The following is an 8,951-nucleotide window of genomic DNA, read 5'->3' on the forward strand; positions in this document are numbered from 1 at the left end:
GTGTTTCATTTTATACTTGGAGACTGTGCAACTTCTGGGAGTCAACATTGAGTTCAATAACTTCACAGCATGATTTCATCCTTCCATGTTTTTCAACCACCCCGGTCCTGCCAATTCTCCTCTACTTTCAGCACTTATTCAATTTCTCTTCTGTCCTGGCCAACTATCGATAATCCACTTGTTCACCTTTTCTTTTCATCACTGTCTCTCCTGCTCTCTGGGCTCTATCTTCAACTATCTGCTCACCTGTCCCCCAACCCATCACCCGTGCCCCCATCTTCAGCATAAATACCACATTTTCCCTGCTGCTATCAGTTCTGATGAAGTGTCACTGGACCTGAAACGATAACTCTGCTTTCTCCCCACAGATACTGAAAGACCTGTTGAGTTTTGCCAGCAATTTCTGGTTTTGCTTCCAAGACCTCTGGTCTGTAGCACTAGAGACTGATTCAATTTCTCGCATATTTCCCTCATGCCTTCTCCGAGCTTATCTTGGCCCATGAGAATGACCACCTGCTACCTGAACCCTGTCCCCATTAAACTACAGACCACCAACTGGTTAAAGTCCTTTTTATGGAAGGTGGGCATCATTGTCAAGTCCAGCATTTATTACCCTTCCTAATTGCCCTTTAATTGAATGGCTTCCTCAGTCATTTCAGGGAACAGTTATGAGTCAATCAAATTGCTGTGGGTCTACAGTCACACATACGCCAGACCAGATGAGGGCAGAAGATTTCCTTCCCAAAAATATAATATACTGAACCAAATGGAGTTTGACACAACTCACCATTTCATGATATGAATACTGATATTATTCCTTCTCTTTCTCAACTTCATTCTGCCCCTGGTGACATCATCCAAATGCAAGTCAATATTCACATATAACTCTGATGACATCCAGTTCTATTCCACTATCACCAACATGTTCACTTTTTCTTGTTAGTTTGGTCTGTTTGTTTGACACCCAGTGCTGGGTGAGGGGAAACTTACTCCATTCCGTTTGAGCCATTCTCTTTGGTCTCCTTAAAAGTCATCATTCTAATCCATAGCTATTGATTCTGTTCCTCTCATTGACAGTTATGAGGTTGGAACAAATTGTTAATGATTTAGGTGTCATATATATGACACCATGAAATCCACCCATTTCCACCTTGATAATACTATCTCTTCCTAAGCTCATCTATGGCGGGGCCCCATATTTATGCCTTTGAGACTGGGGACTTGAGCGTTCCAAAACACTCCTGAGCAATCTTGAACATGCCAACCTCTGAAAACTTGACCTCACCCAAAGCTTATTGGTCATGTCCATTCTAAGTTCTATTCACCTATCACGCCAATGCTCATTGGTCTCTGAGAGTTTCCAGTTAAGCAATGACTCAATTTTAAAATTTCATCCCTTTTTTCCCCCATATTCCCCATGGGTTTGTTCTCCTCTAGCTCTGTAACTTGTGTCCCTTAAATTCTGGCCACTTCACCATCTCCGATTTTATTGGCTCAACCTTTGTTGGCAGTGCCTTTACTTTTTAATACTACAAGCTCTGGGATAACCACTGCAAACCTCCCTGCCTCTCTTTCTTTTCTGAGGAGGATCCCATAATGAATTACATGAAATATGTACACCAATACAGTGATTAGGAAGGCAAACATTTATTGCAAGAGGAATGGAATATAAATGAAGGAAATGTTATACTTCAGCTGTGCAAGGCATTGGTGAGATCACATACCGAATATTATTTTCAATTTAGCTTTCCTTGTTTGGAAAAAAATATGCAGCAAGCCAAAATGAAGGGCCTGTCCACAAATCTGTGTTAACCAGCACATTGAAATAGCTGAGGAAGCCTAATATAATCTGACTGAGTGCAGTTGCAGGCTATGTAAAAATGAAACAAATAAAAAGACCGTGATGCCGTAAATTTGAGAAAAATGCTTCTGGTTTTCACTTTTTCAGGTTTCACAATGCACTTTGTATAATAGAAGACAGTGGAAAGTAGTCGATCTTAACCCCACTGAGAAACTCAGTAATCTTTTGCTGCTTTGTGGGCAGATGAATCTGCCATGTTAACACTGCAGTCAAACATATTTTCTCTATTGTCATGCAGCTGTGTGAAATCTCAGAGCTTCTCTCTTGTCTTCAGCTAGGGAAACATGCGGCTGAGTGGAAAGGCTCTTTAGAGTCATCAGTGATCGTCTTCACTTTCTTCCACTGGCACATTTTGTCTACTTTCCAGATCTGTCTCTCAAATTCTGGAGTCCAGGCACCTTGGACTTCCCAATCACATCTATTTGGGGCAGCACAATGGCTTTGTGAACCCAGGTTCACAGAGGTGGGAGGCCAATCTGGGTGGGATGCTCTTCAGAGGGTCGATGTGGACTTGATGGGCTGAATGGCGTGCTCCCACACTGTAGAGATTTAATGATTATGTATTGGTGCAGATATATGAGGGACACATTCCTTGTTTTAATTTCCACCATGACACATTTCATCTTTAAACATTAGGGAATAATCTGATAGAAGACAGGAACGGTCCAATTCTCTTCAAGTTTAAGATGACTCTTGGTGCATATTCATTCAGGGTATGGGTGAGACCATTTGGTTTGCTGTGATTTCACACTCTGAAAGAGGGTGAACTCGCTCTGTTCCAATTAGTCAGTACAATCATAAGATGAACATTGACCAGAGTTACCTGTCTCAAGCTGTGGTTTATTATGCACAATCTTTTACCGGAATTCCAAGTCTGCCGATGGGAATAGCTGCCAATTTTGGCAAAAACGGAGTTTCCAGTTGTGCAAATTTCAGTTTCTGTTGATTTCACTGTATTTGCTTTTGGAGAAGTTCATAGCAGGTTTAGTCAACCCATCCTTGAGGTGAAAAGGATCACCTCATGACAAAAGGTTGCAGAGGTTAGGCCTTTACCCCTTTTAGTTTGGAAGAATGAGAGGTTCTGACAAATGATCCTGAGGAGATGAGATGGGATGGATACCTAAAGCATATTTCTACTTGTGGGGAGAAATAAACTGGGGGATGTGCTATAAGAATAAGAGGTTTCCCTTTTAAGATAGAGATGAGGGGATTTTTGTTTCTTTTCCCTGCACTTGCTGGCTTATCAAGTTAGGCAGAATTTTGATAGACAAGGGAGTTGAGGCTTTTGGCATGGTGCAATAGGAAAGTCAAGACGAGACCACAACCAGATCAGCCATGACCTTATTGCATCATAGAGTTTGTACAGAACAGAAAGAGGCCTTTCATCCCATTGTGTTCACCAATTCACCAAGCTAGTCTAACCCAATTTTTAAGCACTTGGCCAATTGCCTTGCAAGCTATGACAATCCAAGTGTCCCTCTAAATATTTATAGAGTCAGAGATGTACAGCACAGAAACAGACCCTTCGGTCCAACTTGTCCATGCCAACCAGATATCCCAACCCAATCAAATCCCATTTGCCAGCACTCGGCCCATATCCCTCCAAACCCTTCCTATTCATATACTCATCCAGGTGCCTTTTAAATGCTGTAATTGTACCAGCCTCCACCACTTCCTCTGGCAGCTCATTCCTACACGCATCACGCCCTGCATGAAAATGTTGCTCCTTCGGTCCCTTTTAAACTTTTCCCCTCTCACCCTAATCTATGCCACCTAGTTCTGGATTCCCCCAACCCAGGGAAAAGACCATATCTAGTGATCCTATCCATACCCCTCATGATTTTATAAACCTCTATAAGGTCCACCCCTCAGCCTCTGACGGTCCAGGTAAAACATCCCCAGCCTATTCAGCCTCTCCCTATAGCTCACATCCTCCAACCCTGGCAACATTCTGCAAATCTTTTCTGAACCCTTTCAAGTTTCACAACATCCTTCCAGTAGGAGGGAGATGAGAATTGTACACAGTATTCCAAAAGTGGCCTAACCAATGTCCTGTACAGCCACCACATGACCTCCCAACTCCTGTACTCAATATTCTGACCAATAAAGGAAAGTATAAATGTCTTGAGGTTTCCTGCCTCTACCACCCTTTTGGGCAGGGTTTCTGAAACTCACCACCCTGTGATAACTGAAAGTTGAGAGAGGCACAGAGGGCCAAATGGTCTACTCCTGTCCTGCTGCATTCCAATGTTTTATTCTTCATGATGTTCTTTTTTTAATAAAAAGGATCTACCTCCAGCTTTTTAGCATGTACCCTGACACCTCATAATGTGACTGCTGCCAGAATGTCTTTGGTCACACTCCAACGAAGCGCGCATTTTACAGCGCGACGAAGAAGCTATACAAATCCCAGTTGTTGTTGTGGTTGTTCCTTTCTCCTCTTCCCCCTGCAAGCACACGATGAAAACAAAATTGCTCCAATTCGACATTTTTTTTCTGAATGGCATCCAATTTCGAAAGACTATGTCGCTTTCCCCCACTCCCCCCACTCCCCCCCGCCAAAAAAAGTACCTTCCTTTCCTTTTCCCCGACCCTTCACTGCACCACTGTATCTCTGCCACACTGAGTCAGTCCTGCGGGTTCCCGAGTGACTAAAGTGACGGACTGAGGGAAGGAATGGGGAAGGTAGACAACACGCGGCTCTGAGGCAGCAGTCAATCCCCGCAGTCTAAAATAGCCGGACCCGGGGAAGTTCGAGCAGCAGGAGCGCTGACTCGGAATCCCTCTTGTAGCGTGCAGTGTCAAAAAAAAACCCCTTTCAGTAACAACAGCAGCACAAAGACTTGCTCACATTATCAGCGAGGTGGCAGTAGCGGCTCGGTGTTTGTGAGCCAGGGAGAGAGAAAAAATACTCTTTTGCCTGACGTCAAGTGCTAATACAATTGACCAATCAGTGCTAAGATGATGGGAGGTAATTGGGTAATTGCATTTTTTTTTCCATCACACAAGGAGAGACTGGAAAGAAAGTGAGTGAAATGGGAAAAAAAATAGAGGAAAAAAAAGGGAGTGCAGGTTGGTAACTGTGCAAAGTGCATGAGGATTTAAGACCGGATCAGAGCACTAGAACCTGGATTTCAATTATTTTTGTGACTATATATATATATAATATATAAAAAGTGGAAAACCTGCCGGACTGAAATTTCACCGTTTCGATACTGAATGTGTTTGTAGGAAGTGAAGATTTGGTTTTGCAACTCTTCTGGATATTTCTCTCCTCCCATCCACCCACAACCCCCCTTCCCTCTTCCCATTTCCTCACCCTCGGGGGGAAAAAAAAACTCATTCACATCTTAAAAGTGTCAGCGAAGACGATTATGTACAGAGGAGAGATCAAGTTGTCTGGCTGCGAATGCTTTTGAGACAAGACTGCCAAAGAGATCGGGTTAGGGGGGGTGGAGGTGGGGGGGAAAGTGTCGTGCGTAAAGGGAAATAAAAGGGGATTTTAAGGGTGGTGTTGAATTCCCGTGTTTCTGTCTCTCTCGATGCCAAGATAGAGAGAATGCAAAAATAAAGGAATGATGGGAATTAGATTGCTCCATAGCTAAAAAAAAGAGAAGGGGGTGGGGGCAAATTGGAATAAAGATCTCCGCAGTGGGTTGGTAGTGAAAAGCTGTGGGATACGGTACTAGAGGCTGGAGATTCAATGGAAAAAAGGTGGGAGGTTGGGAAGGCGGGGGGAGATGGAATTCAGGGTAGCAGTGGGCGATCTGATGTCTGATAGTGAGATGATGGAAAGAGGGAAAGATTTGAGAAGAGGCAAAAGGAACACTTACCGCACTGCTCTGTGATTGGAAAATATAATCAGTTCCGTGGAGGAGAGAGAGAGAAAAAAAGTTATTCCAGGAGTAACATTTTATTTTTGCATCTTTTTTTTTCGTGAAAAACAAAATAAACAAGAAGAGCTTTGTTGGGATTCAGAAACGAAGCGGCTTGAAAGAGCTTTTGATTGATGGCGTGATACACACACATAAAATCACCTCCTCAGTTTGTAAAGGGAGAGGGGGAAAAAACAAGATGATTTTTCTTGTGTTTCCAAAATAAACCGGACGGAAAAAAAAGAAGTGGAGATCGCAAGAGGAGGACAAAGATTTTGCCTTATGGTTTGGATATTCCTGGGAAAAATGTCTTGGCGGAAATTGATTTGAAATTGCAGATGTGCATTTCTGGTGAGAGCAGAGAGAGAAACAAAATTCTGGGAACTACGTCGAACACCAGGAGTCGGGACCAGGACAAAATAATCTGTGAGTTCGGCTCGAATTTTCTGATTGTGAAGTTCTTTTTTTAAGTTTATGCTCTCATTTAACCTCCCCACCCCCTCCGAAATGGAGAATTGAAATAAAAGCTCAGTTTCATTTTCTGAAATTCTATGCTTGGCTTCGGTTTGTCAACTACGGTGCAGGACGGAGGGATTTACTTTTCTCTCCGGGTTGCCGCTGCTTTACTGCAGTTTCTTAACGAGCTGCAGATAATGAGAGCGTTGGCTGTGCCGAAGCCGGCTTTTTAACTCTCTTAGCGCGTGTTCGTACCCATCTAGCGCCGGCTTTGGATAGATATCATCCCATTAAGCGTTAATGCAACAAAATAGCCGGCAAGCAATCAGTGACTCCACACGTTGATTAAAGTAGCCCCATTATTTGGAAGGTTGCATATGAACGGTTATATTTTCCATCCTGATAAGCAGCTAAACATGAGAATGTGCTGATACGAATTATTGTAAGATGCGTGGATTTGGAGGTTGAGCTGCGATACACGTTCAGTTTTAAAGAAACCATTCCTCCCCCCCGTTCAGCCTTCAGCATTTCCCGGTCAGTTGGCATCAACACTCGAATGTAAATTGTCTTTTTATCACACAGCAATGTTTTCAGATTATTTGCGCTCATAGTGTACTCAGATGGTGATAAACAAACATTCTGGGGAAAAAAAGGCAATGCAAGAGAATCTGACATTTCAGCGGTCTTCCATGTATTTTGATTTCGGTTTACATACACACTGGCTGCTTCCCCAGATCAGTTTGGCAGGCGTGTGAAAGAGAAATACTAATAAAAGGCCTTTATTGGCAAGGACTGCTTTCTAGTTAATGAAGAATGTACCAGTCATAGAATGCAGTTTGTCCCAAGTCCTAGCCACAAGTAAATCTATTGTATTTCCTGAATTATGTCGTTAATAAAAAAAGAGGGTCACTGATACCCATTAAGCAATGTTCTATCTTTTCAACTTTTGCTGTATTTCGAGATTGAGAATGGCATGAACACTTTGTTCAGAGATAGTTTGTGATTTGTGACTAATATATTTATTAGCAAATGCTAAACTCCACATCTATGAAAGATTATATATTAAAGTAATACTTGGCAATAATTATATTTGACAGCTCAACTCATCAGATTTCAATGCGATTTTTTAAAATTTCTGATACTTTGAAATATTTTAAAAACTTGATATCTCAAATTGGAGAGAGCTAAAATATCTGTATTTTGTTGCACATTTGTCAGTTTTAAAGAATATGGTTGACATTTTCCTTAATAGACAAATCCCTTGTCTATTGTAAATGTTGTTGCTACTGTGGTTTATCTTGCAGTTATTTCACAAGTTATTCTGCTTTTAATTATTAAGAACTTGACTCATTTTAGTTCATCTGTCTGATAAGGATAACAACAGTTAAGGTATAAAATACTGTATGTGCTTAATGATTTCTTTTGGTCATTGTATATTACTGAAAAGAACAGAACTCCATTATGAAAGAAATTTAAAGATATAATTAGTCAACATTTTCTCATCATTATTCTTGAAGCTACCTTGGGGAGCAATCTAGTAATGGAATCTGTGTTTTCTCATACTTCAGTGACATTACAGGACAATTTTCTGTCTTGTTACTAAAAGGCAACAATTTCTTTGAACTTCGAGACTAACTAAATTAGCACTTGGTTGCCTGCATGTGTGCAAAAGGAATATGGTACAGTTCAATTTGGTGATGTCCATTTCATTCATCTTGTTTGACTATATTATAGCTACCCTTCTGTGCTGTTAGGGTATTCAATGTAATTTATCAGTAGATCTTCATTTCTGTAATACATCTGACAGATTTCTAGACTTCCTTGGTCTGTTAATACTCAGTAAAGTGCAATTTTTGTTTTTAAAAAAAAGACCTTTTTTGGGCAATTTCCATGCAAAGCCCAGGTGCAAATTGTGATTGATTCCACACTGCCCACAGTGTCACAATTCAGTCAGAGTAAATTAACCTTGTTAACCTTCTTCACAATAGTGTCGTCAAAACTGAGACTTAAGGGATTCCACTAAAGAAAGCTTGAATTGTGGAAGTTTTTGGTTTCAATTGTAATTTATAAGCTGGATTTATTTTATTTGAAATTCTCTTCAGAAATTTGTTTGACCGATGGGCTTCTTTTTCTGATTGACAGTTTTTCATGAAGTATATCATGAACTTGAATCTTCCCTCGAATTGGCATGCTTTTGAAATTTCTTTGAAGCAGTGGAGACAATCTGGAATGGGAGCTATATATTTTGGGTATTATCCCATCCTTAATTGTACAGTTATGGTGACAGCTTATTCAGAAGCCTGGAAGTGTCAGTGACCTGAATAAAATATACCAATCTTAGCAGCTTTTAACCTCTAAAGATAATGATATGCTGGCATCATCATTGTCAAGTGATTAAGGGAATACCATTGAATGAGGTGTGGTGCTTCTACCATTTCTGGAATAATAAAATACCAAAACAACTACTAATGAAATAATTGGCAGGAGTGTTGTGGCCCAATGGGCAGACAAATGATGCAGATGAATTGTATTGCATCAGATCAGCCATTGTGTGGTTTCCCATTGCCTTTATGAATGGCAGCAATCATGAGCATAGCATATAAGTATAACATAGCAAAGATAAGTGGGAAAATGGAGGACTGGGAAGCTTTTAAAGAACAACAGAGGATTACTAGGAAAGAAATACGCAGAGAAAAAAATGAGGTACGAAGGTAAACTGGCCAATAATATAAAGGAGGATAGTAAAAGTTTTTTTAGGT

At 41.0% G+C, this 8,951-nt stretch overlaps 1 protein-coding gene across 10 annotated transcripts in view; it reads left to right on the forward strand.

Moving 5' to 3' along the window:
* The window catches only part of lrrc4ca (leucine rich repeat containing 4C, genome duplicate a), a 994,912-nt gene that overhangs the window by 884,299 nt on the left and 101,662 nt on the right, over nucleotides 1-8,951 (forward strand). For 2 of the 10 annotated variants that reach the window (XM_043705494.1, XM_043705490.1), the window contains exon 1: nucleotides 5,361-6,162. The exons of 7 other annotated variants lie outside the window; for them this stretch is intronic. The gene's annotated coding sequence lies outside the window, so the exon portion shown is untranslated. Of the gene's footprint in view, nucleotides 1-5,360; nucleotides 6,163-8,951 lie in introns of those variants that run through there. One more of the 10 variants, XM_043705486.1, reaches the window with a different exon arrangement.

Source organism: Chiloscyllium plagiosum, chromosome 16, assembly GCF_004010195.1.
Source record: "Chiloscyllium plagiosum isolate BGI_BamShark_2017 chromosome 16, ASM401019v2, whole genome shotgun sequence".
Taxonomy (NCBI): domain Eukaryota; kingdom Metazoa; phylum Chordata; class Chondrichthyes; order Orectolobiformes; family Hemiscylliidae; genus Chiloscyllium; species Chiloscyllium plagiosum.